The 20,467-nt window shown below is 36.4% G+C and overlaps 1 pseudogene; it reads right to left on the bottom strand.

Annotated features, from left to right (window-relative positions):
- Positions 1–5,318: 5,318 nt before the first annotated feature.
- On the bottom strand, positions 5,319–10,674 carry LOC117031526 (pre-mRNA-splicing regulator WTAP-like; annotated as a pseudogene).
- Positions 10,675–20,467: the final 9,793 nt, after the last annotated feature.

Raw genomic sequence — 20,467 nt, forward strand, 5'->3', positions numbered from 1 at the left:
CATTAGAAAATACAGGTTATCATATGTTTTAAAGGAAACAAATTAATTAAGTGCCAAATTGCATATATTATGATCTTAAACATGTTAAAAAATAAAAAGAACTAAAGGGAGTAGAAATTATGTTAAAATATATTTAGTGGATCCTTTGGATGGTTGAGTTATGAGTAACTATTACTTTTTGGAATTTCCAAATTTTCCATTGGATATGTTATGTTTTTATAATGAGAAGGGGAAAAAAGTACTAAATTAGCTTCCCATAAATATTGATTCAGTTATTGGGCTAAGGAAAGTTTTACTACCTGGAAATCTTTAATTTTCCCACTGTCCATCACTCCTTTTTGTTTATGGGCACTTGGGCAAAAGAGTGCATCATTAAATCCATTAAGTGGGGATAATGATCATTGTCTGCTGGGTGACCTGGAAAGGCTGGAGATCCAGCAACTCTGGGTATGTTGTACTATGCAAACAATAAAACAAATTCATCCTATATCCTCAGTGGGAAATATGGCCTAGAAAAAAAGGTGAGGTCTAAACATAGAGAAATATGCAATACATATACACAAACAACAAAAAATAAAAGGACTATGCATGAAAAGTTCATTACTCTACAAATATACAATATAATGTTTCTTTCATCTATACTGTGATATTTATGGGGTTCTTAATGCTTGCCATAAACTAACAGTACATACAAAACAGTCTTACTCTTTTTCTTCCAATGTTAACATAATATGATTCTTTATTGAGCTTTCATGAAAAATTAGTATAGTCATTCGTTATGCATTTACCTGATTTTAATCTTCTTTGGATTTGATCAGGACAACAATAATTATTGCTTGAGAATTCACAATGAAAATTATAAAAACTTAAGACATATCTGCTTATTCACAATTAAATCAGCCTTTTCATCCTTTAATTTACTCTAGAAATTGAATAATTGAGCTAGAACAGGGATTATTCCGACCGATTCAAAGCATTTGGAGGTCAGAGTCTCAGAAGAGAGATTTTTCACATGTTTATTTGCTCTAATTCGCATAATTGGTACATTAAAATGAACAAATTAGAAACAAGCAACCAGAGGGTGCTGGATTAGCAGGAGTCTTAAAAGCTTTGCAGCTTCTTCATATAATTATTGAAGAGGCATGTTTAATTAGTATAACACATATTAGTAACAATTAAACATAGTCAAGGTCAGGAAATTAACCCTTTTACAAATTAAAGTTGGCATTTTAATTTTGTTATACAGCCCAGCAGAAATGTTAATTTATTTCAATGTAATATTCTGATACTGTTATAACATTAAAAATCACTCTTTTGGTATCACTATAACACACTAATTTACATGTAGGAAATAGAGATTTTAATTTCTAGAGATATCTATATAAGACTCTCATAAATGTGAAAGTTCGGTACTCCAAGGAATGAAGATGCACATATAGTGCTTTTGCTAGCTGGACTCTTTCGGAGCCTAGTGAAAAATAGAATGGAGAGACTTAAATAATTGCTCCATTTCCTAATCCCACATCTTGTATCGCAGTTGGACGGGGTTAACAGCCCATTAAATTCTCTTCTTGATCCATAAGCTTCTTTTCAGTACCTTTCCCAGTTTGTGAAGAACTTTCCTGAAGGTGAGCCAATAAAAGTTACTGTACCCCTGAAACTCCTTGACTTATGTTTTGAAACATGGGGCTATTTTAATTAGCTATGGATAAAAGACCATGGTTTGACTTCAGTGGATATTAGGTGTCTCTTATGATGTGTAACAGCTTAAGATTCTGAACCACTGACTCTCGCATTACAACATGAGAAATTGATGTATTTTCTCAGCTTTTAGTTTTTATTTCTATTCTGTGTAGTTGATTACTAGTTGATTACTACTAATGCATCAACTCTAATTTCTATGGCTAATGGCCTGAGGAAAATAAAACAACTACAAATCTGAAAAATGGGAGTATGGATATTATCTTTAAAGTTTCCGTAATGTAGGTACCTTCTCCTTGGTAAAGCTGTCAAAATTACTATCAATAATTATTATAAGAATCATAGGATAAAGAAGGTGATAGAGATATGACAATATTTTGTGATCACTTATGTGTATGAAATTTTTCATATTGGATGGTGATATCTGATTTTTGTTCTCAAACTTTTTTAAAGACAATTTTCAGGTGGAAAAGAGATTGCAGCCCTTCCGATTATACTTTGCTATATGTAATATAATAGGTATGAAATTTATTTATTTATTTATTTATTTATTTCAGAGTTGTCCTGTGTTAATTGTGATTAATATCTGATCTTTTCTATGGATGTTGAAAATAAAAAAATCAGTGCAAGATGAGTTGTGTAAGGGCATATGGACAAAAGAAGGCTGATGTCCTTTCTCACATCTGAGGCTCATGTCACCTAGCAGATGAATTTACCAAAGCCCCGAGTCTTTCCCTTAGTTTGGGACTTGGAAACATGAAATTTTTAGGATGCTGAATACAAGTCTCTTCTCAGGGGAGGACCCACATTAAACCAGCAAATGCAAATAATGTATAAAAACAGAGTGTTAGAATGTCATTACATTATGAATGTAATGATAAATAAAAAATAACTCCATGTCTCTTTAAACTACTTTTTTTCCCTTTAGGCTGGGCTAATCTGGATGTTAAAAATAATCAGTTTTTGAACATTTCTGTATGTATACTATACCTCAATAAAATTTCCAAAAACAATGTGAGATGAGCCTAAAATAAAAAAGAACACATCTGATGTTTTATGAGTGCAGACTAACACAAACTGTGGCCTATCCATTCCTTCTTTCAACAGATATTTTTGTGTGTGGGCACTAGTGCCAGCCTCTATGCTCATCCCTTGAGTAACCCATAGTGGGTCATATAGACATCATTTTTCAGGAAGACAAAAGCAAAATCAACAACAAAAAAATGTTTTTTCAAAGTATTAATGTAAAACAAACTGGATGATATGATGGAAAATAAGCTCGATTTAGGCACCTCTCATGCATTCAGGAAAATGTTCAATTAGGAGATAACCTCCAGGTGAGGTAAGAAAGATGCAAACCAGCCAGGCATGTGAAAAGACTATGCCAGGAAACAGACCTAGAAGAACTATGTGGCTAGAGTACGTATTGTGTGATCAGGAGAGTGGTGTGTGAGTCAAAATAAATTCTTCCTTTTTCTAAATCTGCAACCCTGTTCCTCCCTCCCCCCAATCACAGAAATGAGCCGGTCTCAAAAGAGCCCCCACTTATTTCCAAGACAGTCCCAAAGTACCTCCTTATGCGTGCCTAGGAACGATTCTGATGACTTTCTTTCAGCCAAGAGCTTGGTATGGCATTGCCGCCAAACCACAGCCATCAGTTGTAGAAGAGCTTGTGAGATCACTCTACTGGGGTAACCTATCGCTTGCCAGTGAGAGTCATTTTAACCTCAGATCCTGGCCACCACGGAGGGGACATTATTCTCCTCTGCACTGCTTGGCTCCACACATGGGTACAGGATTTTTCAAAGTATTAATTTCCCCTCAGTGTTGCTGAGATCAACCAGTTTGAATGTGGCTTTAGCTTGGGGAGGATGGAAGAGATTTCAAACTATCACATACTCCTTAGTTCACCCTAGGGCCTCTCACCAGGCCATTTATTGGCCTGACTCCCAATTTGTCACCATTCGTCCAGGTGCAGACACTTTAACTACCCCCCCCATACCAGATCTGCTGTAGAACCTTTAGTCTTGGACTTCAAGCCAAATTTCTTCCTCTCCAGACACAAATGATGTCCTCAATCCTACTATAAGGCCTAATTCCCCCAAGTGTTAATTCTCTATGCTAAGATTAATCTCTTATAGGATGATTAATAGTAGAAACATGCATTCCACAGAGATGTGGACTAGCTCAGTAGTCCTTATAAAACTTGATAATGACAGAACAATGTTATACTTTTAATAGAGTTCCCCGAATCTGTATTTTTCAGTATTGTCAATGCTCACCTTTTATGTCATCATAGCCAAAATGATATGACCTAAGAAAGGAAAAAGTTTTAATCTACTGGATAATTTAACTCTTACCCACCCAGTGTTTAGATGTGCACTGCCAACTGTTGCCCCTGGTTCTATACTTTGTCTACAATTTTTTAGATGACTCATTCCCCATTTTTGACTGATGTCTTCTTTATGTATAGTATTTACATAACTTCTTACTCATATTACAGTCAAAATGTATAGCCCTGACAGTCCTTCTTTCTCATTCAGTTGACTTTGATTTTTCTACTCACTTAAAAAAAAAGAAAAACAGATGTTGCTCTCATATGTTTCTATTAATTATCTCTCCTTTTCAAGTCCTTGGGAGATATCTCCTTGTTACTGCCACTTACTAATCCCACTTTTCCTTCACAAACCAAAGCCAATATCCTACAGAAAGTTCCTTGATTGAGCAGTGTTATAAATCCCCTGCCATACATGAAAGAGGTCCAAAAATCAAGAGATTGGGCAACTCACTAGCACTACCACCCTTCACATTAAGTTTTTTAATTTCTGAAATAAGACATTGAACCAAATGTGTTTTTTTTTTAAAGCACATTTTATTTAGTATCAAGAGTGCAATACAAAAGGCCAAAATACAATGATGGAACACATCCCCCCACTAACACCTACGACAATTCTCTTTCAACATGTGCCTGTGGATGGGGATTTAATAAATTTCACGACTAAAACAAAAATAACACAATGAGTCTCATCACAGCCAATATCCTTATACAATCTAGTTGTGAAATGAATGTTTATAATGCTTCAAACAGTTTAAACCTGAAGCATGATACCACAGCTTCATGTTTGTTCAGTCCTCAGTAAGCCTGTCTACAGTATTAGTAACTATTCAAAGAACATCTCATTCATTATAAGCACATCGATTTAAGGCTCGATCAAGTGATATATAGCCCCAGACTAAATGATTAAATATATGAACTACTTGTACTGACATTAGTTGATTCTCTCAGAACTATTAAGCTGTGTCTTAGCAAATAAATCATTTAAAGGCAAAATTCACCTCATTTGAGTTTTGACCCAGAAGTTCAACACCAATCACAAGTCCACAGTCCTATTGGTAAAACTCATACACAGTGTCTCTAAGTCACTATGCTCAAGGTTAAGAACGATACATGACATTTTTGTATTTTACTGGAATTTTACATGTTCGATTCATGGTTTTAAATCTCTAGGTTTTCATTCCTACAAACTATCTGAAGACACAGTGTGCCACAGACTTAAGACTTTTGTTTCTCCCTTTATTTTCTTCAAACAGAAATATTTCTCAAGTGTCTACATGTTCTAGAAGGGGAATTTTTTGGAGGTGGCCACTTCTTGGAAATAGTCCAACACCATCAATCCTCTGAAGCAAGGGGAGAGGGAAGAGAAAAAAGCTGGAACACAAGATTCATCTGGTAAGTTTTACATTAGCCATTACAAGCTGTGTAAGAATGTGGCTCTTTTTTTTTTGGCTCCAAAAGTCTGAGTCTTGGTGTGGAAACGAGTACTTGGCTGTCCCACCACAGCTTTCTCATAGTGGGGCCGTCTGGGAAGTCTTGACTGGGGAGTATGATTTGTTTACCTGTCAGGAGTAAACTTTCAGGCTCTCAGATCATTTAAACTTGTTCCAGTTTGTCTTTAGTCTTTTCCAGTTCACCTTTCGTTTTTAGGAAAAACAAGCTGATTGCTGGGTCTACCATTGTTGATCTCAGTTGGGCAACACTAGGCTGCTGGACTTGCTTGAGGTACTGGATTTGAGTAGTACACTCGTGCATCTCTTGCTCCTAGGTTGCTAGTTGCATTACAAGGATGTTTCCCCTGCATGCAGACTCTTATTGTTGTTGCTTTAGTATTTCTCATGACTCCCTTAAGCCGGTTACATCATTAAAGATCTGTGTACTTGCCCTCCAAAGCTTGCCCATATGCTTCATGCTGTTTCCATCTTAGAATTCATTTGTCTCATGCATAACTTTGAAGAATGTTTCACTCAGTGGAACATTTTTGGGAAGAGGTTCCGCGTTGGTTGTCTTGAATCCAAGCAGTGGCTTACAGATGGGGATGGAACCCCGGGGGCCACTGCCGGACCCTGCTGCAGGAAGGAAAGATGAAAGGACAACGCCCAATTGGGGGCCTCAAAGCCCCGAGGAAGGGGCTGCATCTCGGCAGCTGGGGATTATAGCAGACTCCTGAACCAAATGGTTTTAATTAACCATATATCCTGCTCTACAAATCTAAAAATCCATAGGACAATATTTTAGTCTCCAAGTTTCCATTTGCAATTATTGGGAAAGATTTGAATGATAAGACAATTATGGTGTTCAAGTTTCAATAGTTATAGCCTCAGTTTTTGTGATTCAGTGTTGAAGAAGGGATTAAATTCTGCTTCTTTTTCTCATTACATATGATTTCATTTTTATGAAAACCATGACATCTTCGAAAGTCGGGACAAGAAGCTACATAGTAAACATGAATAGTGCATTTCTCCACAGACTTTTGGTGGTGCTTCCTTTGGGTAAAGGTCAGTAGCCACAGCAGTTGTCAGTCATGATTTGGAACTTTAATTTCAGAATCCTACATGCATGCTTTTGAAAGGGAATTTAGAAACGTGAATGGATGGTTGGCCTGAGAAGACCTTTTGTTTCTCAGTAGTGAGGAAGACTCTCTAATGATTTATGATTTTTCTGGCATTGCTTAACATAACTGTTTTTACTTTACTTGGCAAAACATTTGATGGTCTTTCCTCTAAACATACATCAAGAACTAGCTCCTACAAAACTTCTCCAATTATTTCAATTTAATCTAAAACTCCTTGACCCTACCAACCTCTCTTACGAAGAAACATCACATAATAATTGTAATTTAAACTTGCAGTTGTACGTGTCTGACAACTTGACTCATGTATTATCTCACTGGACTTTCAGCTCCTGGAAACTCCAAATTTTGAGCAACTGGATGCCATATGTTCTGGGTATTTAGAGCTACTGTGTCTCTTATCAGCTGTGTGATCATGAGCAAGTTGTGAAACTTCTCTAAGCGTTAGCTCCTTTATCTGGAAAGGCAGGAAGTTGGCACCAACCTGCATAGTATTGTTACAAGAATTAGGTGAGACGTGTGCAGTGACTGTGGTAAGCATTTAAAAACAGAAACAACAGCTTGATCTCTTGTCTTCTAAGTATACAATCAATTGAACTGACACCTCTTTGGGATGGTGAGGTCCACAGATAACAAAGAATTAATTCTCACCTGGCCCATTCTTATTCCCTCTGTAATTTTGCTTTGGCATAAGAGGAAGTAGATTCAGAATGATGCAGGGATAAGCCACAAGAAAACTGTCCCCTAGAACTTATCCACATTTGATCAGGTTTGTTGTGTATCCCAGGGAATGTGGATTAAGAGTTCTGCAACTCTTATGTAGCTCTCATGTTGGTACATTATTTCCAGCTGGCATTAATCAGAGGCCCTATTTTGAATGTATGTCTCTGCCTTCTTTTTATTTTTCTTCTCTTTATTCTCTCTTTTTAATAAATTGTCAACCTCTTTCTTTTTTTTTTTCACTAGAACTTGGGAACTCTCAGCACCCACATTAGGGATGAAGCCACCAGAAGTGTAGTGCTCCTTAAGGGGCACAATGAATCAAACAAAAGCAGAAGACTAAGACTGGAGGACTGCAAAGTGACAAATGTTAGGGCATGAAACAGTGAAGGGTCGTAAGAAAAAATAATTGGATGCCCATCCAATGGATTTAATATTAGAATGGATTCATTCAAATCTCTGCCCTGCCACTGGCCAGCAGTTATTCAATTTTTCTGTAGACCAATGCACTCATTTGAAAAATAGAATGTTAATAATATTTACCTTATTGGGCTATTTTGAGGATTAAAAATGGGATAATGCATGTGAAGTCCTGGCATATTATAATAAAAAATAGTTATTGTTTTCATCCACAAATTTTGCAATGCTCAAAGTATGAATATTCTATAATCGTTTCATGAATTCAGGCCAATCTTATCATGTTTTCTTTGTGCTCCCCACTTTTCTTCTTTAAACTTTTCTTTCTTCTTTACTTCCTTTACTTCTCTTCCTATCTTTTATTATTATTTCCCTTTTCTTTTTTTCCAAAGAGTCATCGGCTTTGAAGATCTCTATGAAGCTTTTCCTCATCCCCATAGGCAGGATTTAATTTAAACTCCCTCTTTTTATAATTCTGTGAATACTTTTATCTTGGCACCTATCTCATTTTTACAAAAATTTATATTTATTCATGGCTTTGAAACATGTACAGCAAACCACTTGAGGGTAATGATCATGACCCTTGTTGGTAAATCTTTAATGTGTGTCACATTAATTTTTGAATGTCATCTGGACTACACTCCCCCTTCTCTGTTTCTTCCTTTAACCCAATTTTCTCCCTTTTCTTCTTCAGCTTTTCTCAGTTTTCTACTTTTCCTTTTGGTTCTTTGTCCTTGCTTTTTCTTTCCCACTGCATCTGCCATTCTTCATCGTGTTCTCTTTCTGATTCCATTATTATGGCCAAGCAAAACCCCTTTCAGCAGTCTTGTGGTCTCCACTTTCCTTGCCCTCTTTACTGCCATCCACAAACTCTTTCAAAATATTCTTGGTTGACTCCATCACCTCCTAGAATACCCACTTCCGTTTTAATGATTTTATAACATATAAAAGGTAGTTGGGAATTTTTAGCATAGGTAGTTTCAATCAATTTTCACTCACTTCAAGTCTAAGAGTCTTTGCTCATATCTAGACGTACTCTAACTCATTGATCCTCCTTCCCATCATATCCGGCAAAAGAACTTATGAAAACTTAGCCCTAAGTAAATACTTGCATTTGTCAAAACATAAGAGAAGTAATTCTGCCTAAACTCACCAAAGAAGAATAAAAATGCCACAGATAAGAGATTTAGTCCAATTTCATAATGGACTCCAAGTGCCTCGTTTGGTGCTAAGTAACCATTAGCTCACTTGAACATGACATAAGAGGGAACCCATGGAACAAACTGGCATGCTAATCCTATATAAACTTAACTTCATTCCCCAATGTAGCTGAAAAACTGGATGTAATTAACTTAAATATAATGAATTTCTCTCAATTGGTGGTCACTAAGTCTTCTTTTCCCTTTGAACAACTCCTGAATACCACCCACCATTCTTAGTCACTACAATACGACAGGATAGATAAGAAACACATTGTCTCAATGTCAGCAGAGATAATATCCTAATGTTCTACAAAAATCTTAGATTTCTTCATCTAAAAGATAGAGGTGCCAATATCTTGTTTCCTTATCTTTTGTCAATAAAAAAAATATCCAATATATAAAGGTCTAAGTTTCCTCATCTGGGAAATGAGGTGGATCGATTTGCTAATATCTGGAGGCTGCTCCAATTTTAATATTCCTTGGGTATGAGAGCTGAGCCAAACAAAATGGCATCTTTAATAAATAACCGTGTTCATCAAAATTGTTAGCAAAATCTATGGAAGAGCAAACATGGAAATTCTTATATATTGCAGCACACTGATTTTTAAAGGACTCAATATAACACAACGTATTTGCACTCACAGAGTTAAGGTCACTGTGGTATGGTTTTTAGGATTTTCTTTTCTCCTGGGCAGGAAATGTAAATCAATGGATTTCTTTCTTTCCCTTTTTAGTGATGTAAGCTTTTCTTTATCTCTTGCATCTTAAAAGATAGGTACGGTTTTGGCAGGTGGAAGTTAAGAGAAGCATTCCAGGTGGCAGGAACAATGTGAGCAAAAGCAGAAGAAGAAAGAATGTATTTTGAGGCTGGTGTGTGATTTGACGTAATGAGAGCAGCATTTCACAGTCTCAGTCCTGCAAAGCAGGGGTCTTAGGTGATGATAATGTAGTGCTGAGGCAACCGTGGGCAAAGCTGCATACATAGCCCGCAGGAGAGTCAACGTCGATATTGTTGCACTACTCACTCCGAGAAGTGTTGGAAGAAAGAATTGATTTAACTTTGTTTAATTCAGTCTTACTCAAATTTACTTGACAACTGAACCCTTTTCTCAGAGCTAACTTTTTTAATCAGCTGATGGAGCTGTCTTTTATGGAAGGTCAGTTTGAGAAATACTGAGAGGGAGCTTAAGATATTTTTATGTTGGGATGGGCATCCAATTATTTTTTTGTACGACCCTTCACTGTTTCATGTTCTAACACTTGTCACTTTGCAGTCCTCCAGTCTTAGTCTTCTGCTTTTTTGTTTGATTCATTGTGTCCCTTAAGGAGCACCACACTGCTGGTGGCTTCATCCCTAATGTGGGTGCTGAGAGTTCCCAAGTATATTTCATGGCTCCTGACACTTACCATTCATTTCTTCTGGATTCCTTTCTCTGACTTAAAACTTCTGATGAATATGAGCTAATTAGTGTGCTCAACCTCTAGTGTCAAAAACAGCTACCTATCTCATCTCCACTTTCTCAGTTACAAGATAAAATATTAAATAAATTTATATGTGCAAAAACATAGCTCAGGGATTGACACATAGTATACTGTCATTAACTGTATATCCTTTCTTTGTTCAAAGGTTTCCAAACACTGCCAAAGTTCTTAAGTTGAAAATGGAGTCATCTAGTTTATCCAGTTCATATAAACATCAAAATCGCTTTCTCTTTTTTCTTACCCATATTGCCCCTTATTTCTGAGAGTGACATTCTAGTACAGAGTGAGCAGATTATAACTTATTACTGCAGTAATACCTTGGCTATTCCTTGGTTAAAATTCCCTGCATACAATTGACAGACTACTTAACCTAATAGATTTTTTTAAAAGACAGACATACAATTAATAAACACCAAATGCACTGATCATACATGAATTTTTTATACACCCATATATTCAACACCAGATCAAGATATAAAACACTCTAGCACCCTAAAATGTTTCTGTCATTTCTTCCCACTTCTATACTCTTTAGAGGATGTAACCCCTATACTGACCTCTATCACCATATATCATACATATGGAAACACACATTGTATATTCTCTTCTGTCTGGCATTTTGCCACATATCAAATATATCAGTAGTTTATTTTTTTATTGTGTCCCCTGATGTTTAAAACTAGACATTCATATACTGTACTCAAATCAGAGTACCACTGATTTCTTAATATTATTACACTGATCTACATCTTCAGGGCCTTTCCACAGCCTTCAGCTGACTTTCCACCACTTCCTCCTCAATCTGATTCTATTTTATTTAACAAACTCAGCCAGCCTTACTCCCACTGTTCCCAGCATGTATCACTCTTCTGTTCAGCCAATTCTGCTCCCTACTCCTGAACGCCTCTGTATTCACTCTTAACACTGTGCCTGTTCCCTGCCTTAAAAGCCCTTTGTTCACCTTATTACCATACCTGTTTAAGACTCACTGCAAATCCTACCTCTCTAAGACATCTTCTCAGAAGAAGCCAGTGGTTGTTAGATTCCTTCTTTAATGAAATCCCGTAGCAGGTTTAATCTGTGCTCCTTGATCTGATAATTAATTACCCACTGTTTCCATCATGTAGTGTTTGTTTTCCTTATATATTATTATTATTTACACAAGCAAATTATAATGACTTGAACCACAATGTAAAGATCTGTGATAGTAAATTAAATTAAACTGCTTTTCTCTCACATGCCTTCTCCTTATTCACCCTCAGCACTTGGTAAACTTAAGTACAAATGAAACTCATTTTAACAGGCTTTCTAGTCTTTGGTTCTGGTCCCTACGTCTACGCTGCACTTCTATAATACTGAATTGACTGCTTTCTCATTGTCACATAACTCAGGAATTAGCTAAAGCTTTACAAATTTGGGAATATAGAAGATACCATAAGAAAACCAAATGCATATCATAAGTTTAAGCCCGGGGGAGCAGTGTTGTGTAAGTCATAGGTCAATGGGGCTCATGTTTAATGATTTGGACTTCCAATATTCCATTGTAATTAAGAAAGGAATATGCAAGATATATTATTAATATTTAATAGTGTTGATAAAAAGAGAGAGAGAGGGAGATGGTACTTTGATTGGCTTGGGAAAAAGAAAAACCAAGGGCCACCATCCCACAGATGAGCTCAGGAGAGAGAGAAGAGCTCATGTGGTATGCAGGTAGAGGGGCTTTACATATGGAATCTTAGAAACCCTTAAGAATCTGAGCAGTGTTTGCAGGAAGCAAATTAAAGAGCTTTGGGAAATGCTACAAAACCTTCACACAGAAAAACTGGGCATAGCGTCCACCATCCAGGTGTTCCTGACATGCAGATGTTTATTAGAGTAAAATCAGGTCTTTGCCATATTTGGGCAATTGGGTCAAATCAAAAAAGGCCAACTTAGGCTGCAGAGCAGACAAGGAAAGAAAAAAAAAAAAAAAAAAAAAAAAAACAAGACATATCACTCCTCAGTGATTTTCCTTCGATATACTTAGCTTCCCTGTTAACAACTTATCTTCTTCCTACTGGTAACACTAAATCGAACTAAATCAAATAATCAAGTAAAAAGGTCCCTATAGAAACTAAGTTAAGATAGAAAATAAAAAAGTAACTTTTGAAATAAAATACAAATTTTGTTCCCAGGGAAAATTGAGATGGTAGTTTAATAATAAAATAGAATCAGGTGAGGGCTGAGCCACATTAGAAAAGCTGGATAAAGTAAGAAAACATCTGTTTGAAAGCACCAGAATGTTAGAAAGAAGTAAAGACACATGGGCCAAGTTTTCCAGAGCAGGGAAACATAGACACAAGCTTGACATTTGGCACAGCTTTTCTCCTTGGGGCATTAGCTGATTCAAAACTTTACAGCCTAGGGGCTGAGAAGCCAAGGAGTTGAAAAGACTGTAAGCACAGAAGCCAAGTGGCAAGAACTCAAGCAGAAAGCAACAACTAAGAGGCTGACAAGCTAAGCGTATCCTTAGGTAGTCTCATAGGCTGGGGGAACAATTAGGTTTAAAGCCCAACAAGTAAAAGGGTACTTGGAAACAGGGTGAAACCAGACTTTCAAATGGTAATCCCAAAGGGGAACAGCCTTAGAGGAAGGACAAACCAGAAATAGATCAGCCTTCACAAAGACTGAAGACCAGCTTGGAATGAGTTCAAACTGAGAATGCACTAAGGTTATCAGTTCCTATAATAACTGTCTACCATAAACAAAAGTGAATCTTCTGAAGAGAAAGATAACAGCATTCAGAATGTAAATGTATCTCTATAATGTTCTAAAATAAATTATGGCCTGGTATTAAACTAAAAAATTAACTTGACATACCAAGGTAAAGACGAAATTATCAAAACCTGTGGGGAAAAGACACAATATAAACAGACACAGGAGGTGACATTGGGGTTATCAGGCATTAGTTAAAAAAACAAACAATGATTTAACAATGAAAATACACGAATGGAAAATAAGCATATGAAAAGATGCTATACGTCATATGTCATCATGGAATTTTAAATTAAAACAATAATGATATACCACTACATACCTATTTGAATGACTCAAATCCAAAATCTGGAATACAGTGGTGTCCCCTTACCCTTGGTTTCACTCTATGTGGTTTCAGTTACCCACAGTCAGCCATGGTCAACTATGATCCAAAAATGTTAAATGGAAAACTTCAGAAATAAACAATACATACGTTTTAAATTGCACGCCTTTTTGAGTAGCGTGATGAAATCTCACGTTATCCCTCTCTGTTCTACCCAGGACATGAATCATCCCTTAGTCCAACCTATTAGGTACCCACCTGTTAGTCGCTTAGTAGCCATCTCAGTTATCAGAGAGGGAGGGAGGGAGGAAGATTGAGAGAGAGAGAGAGAGAGAGAGAGAGAGACAGACCACATTCACATAACTTTTATTATAGTATATGTTATAATTATTCTATTTTATCTTTAGTTATTGATATTAATCTCTCACTGTGCTGAATTTATCAATTTACCATAGGTATTTATGTGTAAGAAAAAAGTATAGTGTGTGTGTGTGTGTGTGTGTATATATATATATATGGATATATACATATACACATATACATATATTTATATATATACACATATATATGTATATTTGTATGTATAGATAGATATATACACACACGTACATGTATATGTATATGTGTGTGTGTATATATATATATGATTCGGTACTATCCGTGGTTTCAGGTATCCAGTAGGGGTCTTGGAACGTGCCCCCCACAGGTAAGGGGGGAACTACTGTACTGAAACTGGTGAGGATGCAGAACAGCAGGAACTCTCTTTCATTGTTAGTGGGAATGCAAAGTAGTATGGCCAGTTTGAAAGATATAGGACAGTTTCTTACAAAACTAAACATACTCTTACTATATGATCTTTTCTTCACACTGCTTAGTATTTACCCAAAGGAGCTGAAAAGTTATGTCCACATAAAAACATGCACATGAATGTTTATAGCAGCTTTTTTCATATTGCCAAAACTTGGAGTCAATAAGATGGTTTTTAATAGGTGAATGGATAAACAAACTGTGAAAGGAATAGTATTCAGCAATTTTTTAAAAAAAGCTATGAAAGGACATGCAAGAAGCTAAAAAAAGCCAATATGTAAAGACTACATATTGTATGATTCCAACTATTAATATATGAAATTCAGAAAAACGCAAAACTATGGAAACAGTAAAATATCAGTGGTTGACCCAGGTTGCAGGGAGGGAGGGATTAATAGTGGAGCATAGGGGATTTTTAGGGCAGTGAAACTATTGCATAGGACAGTGGATACGTATCATTACACCTTTGTCAAAAACCATATAATATACAAAACAGTGAACTTTAAAACAAACTATGGTCTGTAGTTAATAATAATGTATCAATATTGATTCATTAACTATAACAAATGTATTACACTAATATAAAATGCAATAATAGAGGAAACTTGGTAGAGAGGTGAGGGAGTGTATGAGAACTGTGCACTTTCTGCTTAATTTTTCTGTAAACCAAAAAACTGCTCAAAAAAGTCTTTTAATTTAAAAATAGCTAGACCTGGGCCGGCCCGGTGGCTCAGGCAGTTAGAGAGCTCCATGCTCCTAACTCCGAAGGCTGCGGGTTCGATTCCCATGTGGGCTTTCAACCACAAGGTTGCCGGTTCAACTCCTCGAGTCCCGCAAGGGATGGTGGGCTGCGCCCCCCTGCAACTAGCAACGGCAACTGGACCTGGAGCTGAGCTGCGCCCTCCACAACTAAGACTGAAAAGGACAACAACTTGAAGCTGAATGGCACCCTCCACAACTGAGACTGAAAGGACAACAACTTGACTTGGAAAAAAGTCCTGGAAGTACACACTGTTCCCCAATAAAGTCCTGTTCCCCTTCCCCAATAAAATATTTAAAAAAAAAAATTAGCTAGGCCTGCACAAAAATAACTTGCAAACAAATATAACCATAGCAGCCTTAGTCATAATAGCCAAAACATGGAAATAACCCAAATGTCTATTAACTGATTACCGTATAAATAAAACATGGTATATCCATACCATGGAATATTAGTCAGCCATAAAAAGAAATGAATTATTGATATATGCTAGAACATGGATGAAACTTGAAAACATGCTAAGTAAAAGAAGCCAGTCACAAAAACCCACATGTTGCATGATTCCATTTGAATGCAATGTACAGAATAGACAAATCTATAGAGACAATATGTTACTGGTTGCGTAGGGTTAGGGGAAATGTGAAGTGAGTGACTGCTAAAAGTTTCTTTTCTTTTGGGGGGCATGAATGAAAATGTTCTAGGATTGATTGTGGCGATGGATGCACAACATATTATACACTCTAAATTGTATGGGAAGTAAATTATATTTCAGTGACGCTATTATTTAAAAACTATGGTTACTGTTTTCAAGAAAATAAAGAATAACATACACAGTTTAAGCAAAAATATATATGAAAAGCAAACAAAGGAAAATTCTAGAATTAAAAAAGCAATAGTTGAAATTACATACATAATAGATTGGTAACATAAGAAAGGATTACTAACGTCAATAAAAAAGTAACCAGACTAAAATTTGGAGGAAAAAATGATGTAAAATAGAGAAATAAGTACTTATGCCATGTGGAGTATATATAACATACTGTGATTAGGTTGGCCTAAGTCATAGGGGTTCAGGAGAGGACAGGCAACCTACCTGAATCACAAGGATGTCTCCAAAGGAAAAATGAGGTTCTGGTGCCAGAAGTGAAAGAAATCAATAACAAAGAGAAAATAAAAGTGGTAAAGTGTAACCTCGATAAACCAATAAATACAAAGGCACCATGAGATTGTGATCTAGTACAAACAATAAGAAAATGATGCGACTCTGGTAGAGGCTACTGGATATTGCTGAGGAAAAATGTCCTGGCAAAGAGGAGTTTATTTAATTTTTTTAGAGTACAACATATAAATGATACCATGCAGTATTTACCTTTCTCTGTCTGGCTTATTCCACTTAGCATAATGCCCTCCAGGTTTATCCATGTTACCACAAATGACAGGATTTCCTGGTTGAATAATTTTCTATTATATATATGTGTGCATATCATATTTTCTTTATCCATTCATCTGTCGACACTTAGGTTTTCTTTATTCATTTTCTTTATCCATTCATCTGAGACACTTAGATTTTCTCCAGACCTTGGCAATTGTGACTAATGCTGCAATGAACATAGGAGTACAAATATCTCTTCAAATAATGATCATGTTTCCTTTCAATACATATCCAGAAGTAGGGGGGGAGAAAGAGTTTTTGACATAGATTGATCATGTATAAAAGATGTTGTAGGAAGGAAAAACTAGGGACACCTAGAAAGAAAGAGGGACCATACAGTGTTTGAAAGGACCATGGTTCAAGGTTATACATAGTTTAAAATTATGACATTTCAAGGAGCCTGTGTGAATGAAGTCTTGCTTATTTTTCTGGATTTAAATAGAGAGCAGAGGCGTCTTGCAAACTTTTTGATCAACACCAAACAAAGAGTGGAAATATTTTTTCTTTTATTGTGAAACTGGAGGAGGAAAGGCAAGCCTTATAAGCAGCATGAAGGCTCACTAGAAGTTATTCTGATGATAGTACTAATTCAGAAGAAGAAGGGTCTAAGGCCATAGAAAAGTTTTGAAAGCAAAATAAAGCTGCTGAATCTTTACCCAGTGTATTAGACAAAGTTTTAATGGCATATGATAAAGTGACTGTTACACAGATGGCAGAGCTGGTTGAGTTGTTAAAAATGGCTCTCAAAGCTACAGGAATTGGACAGTGGACACAGAAAGCGATAAAGGTAAATCCAAATACTTGGAGATTAAACAGCACATTTCTAAATAATATATGGGTTGAAGAAAAAAAAAAACTCAAGAGAAATTTAAACATATTTTAAATTAAATTGGAAACATATCAAAACTTGTATGTGAACCAAAAGCAGTGCTAGAAGGAAATTTATAGCATTGGATGCACACATTAGAAAAGAAGAAAGATCTAAAATCAACCTCTAAGCTTTTACTGTAGGAAACTAGTAAAAGAAGGTCAAATTCAATCCAAGGTAAACAGAAGAAAAGAAATAATAAAAATTAGAGCAAAAATAAAAAAAATTGGAAATAGGAATTAATAGAGAAAATCAACAAAACCAAAAGCTGAACCTTCAAAAATATCAGTAAAATTAAAAACCTCCAGCCAGACAGAGAGAGAGAGAGAGAGAGAGAGAGAGAGAGAGATGAAAAATTACTAATATCAGAAATGAAAGACAGGATATCACTACATATCACAAGGACATTAAAAGTATAATAAAGAAATACTGTAAGCAACTCTATGACCACAAAATTGAGAAACTAGATAAAAGGGACCAATTTCTTGAAAAACACAATCTAAAAACTGACATAGAGAGAAATAGACACTCTGAATAAGCTTATATATATTAAAAAATGGAATCAATAATTAATAACAGAAAGCACTAGGCCCAGATGTGTTCACTGGTGAGTTCTACCATTTAAGCAAGAAATTATCCCAATTATCTATAATCTCTTTCAGAGGATAGAAGCAAAGGAAATACTTCCTAACTTACTCTAAGCGGCCAACATTGCCCTAACATTATACTTAATGGTGAGAAACTAGATTCTTTCCCACTAAGATAAGGGTGTCCTCTCACAACACTCCCTTTCAATCTTGTACTGGAAATTACAGACAAGGCAATCAGACAAGAAAAGAATAATGTGTATATATTGGAAAGGAGAAAATAAAACTGTCTTTATTTGCAGATGAAATGATTGTCTATATAGTAAATCCAAAAGAATCAATAACAACAATATAATTCCTGGAACTAATAAATGATTATTGCAAGGTTGCTATACACCTATTAGAATTGCCAGAATCCAGAACACTGACAACAGCAGATGTTGACAAGAATGTAGAGCAACAGGAACTCTCATTCATTTCTGATATGAATGCAATATGGTGCAGCCACTTTGTAAGATTGTTTGGTGGCTTCTTATAAAACTAAACATGCTCTTGCCACACGATTTAATAATCATGCTCCTTGGTATTTACTCAAAAGAGGTGTAAAATTTTGTCCACATAAAAACCAGCACAAGGATGTTTATAGCAGCTTTAATTGCCAACACTTGTTAGCAACCAAGATGTCTTTCAATATGTGAACGGATAAATATCTGTGGTACATCCGGACACTGGAATGAGCTATCAGGCCATGAAAAGACGTGGAAGAACCTTAAATGTATATTGCAAAGTGAAAGAAGTCAATCTGAAAAAAAACTACATATTATGTTTCCAACTATATGACATTGTGGAATAGGAAAAAGTATGAAGACAGTAAAAAGATCAGTGGTTGCCAGAGATTAGGGGTGAGGAAGGGATGAATACACAGAGCACAGAGGAATTTTAGGGCAATGAAACTACTCTGTTTTACACTGTCGTGTCAGATACATGCCGTTATACAATTTGTCAAAACCCATTGAATATATTATACAACACCAAGAGTGAACCCTAAGATGAACTATTGAACTGTTGGTTCTGAGTGATCAGAACTTGTTAGTGTTGGTTCATCAATTGTAACATGTTGCCTTACAGCTGCCAAACCGTTTGTTCCCCCGCGCTCTTCCCAGGATTTCACAAGGGGGTGCCTCAGCAAACTGAGGCCCGATGGAATTATATCGGTCCCTCCCCTTCAATGGATTCCTTGAAGGTGTGCATGTGTGTGAAGGCAAAGTACGAGCTGGAACACAATGGGAACTTTCGGAAAGACAGCCAGCAGGCTACGTAACACACAGATCTTGAGATTAACAATCTTTTACCTCTTTAGAAGTTTACCAATAAAAACTACGCATTGGCCCAATTCAGGGCTCAGTCCTTGAGGCTTGAGACCCTTTGCCCCGTTCGCACTCTAATCTTGGCTACTGTCTTTTCTTAGCCCTGCGCCGCCCTTCTAGCTTCCCACAGCTGGTGTCGTGCTGGATGTGACAGTAACAAATACACTATCCGGTGTGGGAGGTAGATAGTAGGGGGCTGTGCTTGTGTGGGGGCAGGGAGTACAGTGGTACCTCGGTGTTTGAACGTAATCCCTTGCGGAAGTCCATTCGAGTTCTGAAATGTTCGAAAACTGAAACCCAGTTTCCCCATAGAAAGTAATGCAAAATGGATTAATCTGTTCCAGACCTTTAAAATCAACCCCTAAAACTGCAAATTTTACTGTCTAATGCTACCATAGATCCATAAAATTTATGGCATTGGTAAACCGAAATGTTCTTTGTCAATGGAGATATTCAAAAACTGAGGTACTACTGTATATGGGAATTCTCTGCGCTTTCTGCTCAATTTTGACGTGAACTTGAAATTGCTCTAAAATCTAACATCTTTCTTAAAGGGGAAAAGAAAACCTTAGCAAGAATACTTTGCACAGTGCTTGCCTTCCTCTTGAGATACAGCTTACAATAAGGAACAAGAATCTTTTCTATACCTTGGCAAATTCTCATATTCCACATTAAGTTTGCATCAGCAACTAACATTTTACCCTTCCTGCTTTCAATGTTGCAAGATATATCTGAATTTCTTTCATGTGAAGGGTTTTTGTTGATGTCGTTTACTCTGGGGTATCTTCATCCTTTTGTCCCAACCACTTTTCTCAGTTATGTTGATTTTGCCTTTACTAAGTTCCTTTGCCGGCATATTTGGTCTCTAATGTCTGCAAATTCAACATTCCTACAGTCAGCTATTTCTTCTACAACTTCATTTACATGGTATTAAAATTTCACTTCCAGCATAATCGCTTTATTTTTCTTTGCTGCACGTTCAGCTTTGTTGCCCCTCTTTCCCTCTTTCCAGTTTTGATCATCCAGTTTTGTGAAATGTCATATGGATATTCACCAGGAGACGAGGAGGCAGCATAATGATACGTTTTGCTGTCTGGGTGTGAACTGAATAATATGCACAGTGACCAAGGACTGACAG

This window comes from Rhinolophus ferrumequinum, chromosome 12 (genome assembly GCF_004115265.2).
Source record: "Rhinolophus ferrumequinum isolate MPI-CBG mRhiFer1 chromosome 12, mRhiFer1_v1.p, whole genome shotgun sequence".
Classification (NCBI taxonomy): Eukaryota; Metazoa; Chordata; class Mammalia; order Chiroptera; family Rhinolophidae; genus Rhinolophus; species Rhinolophus ferrumequinum.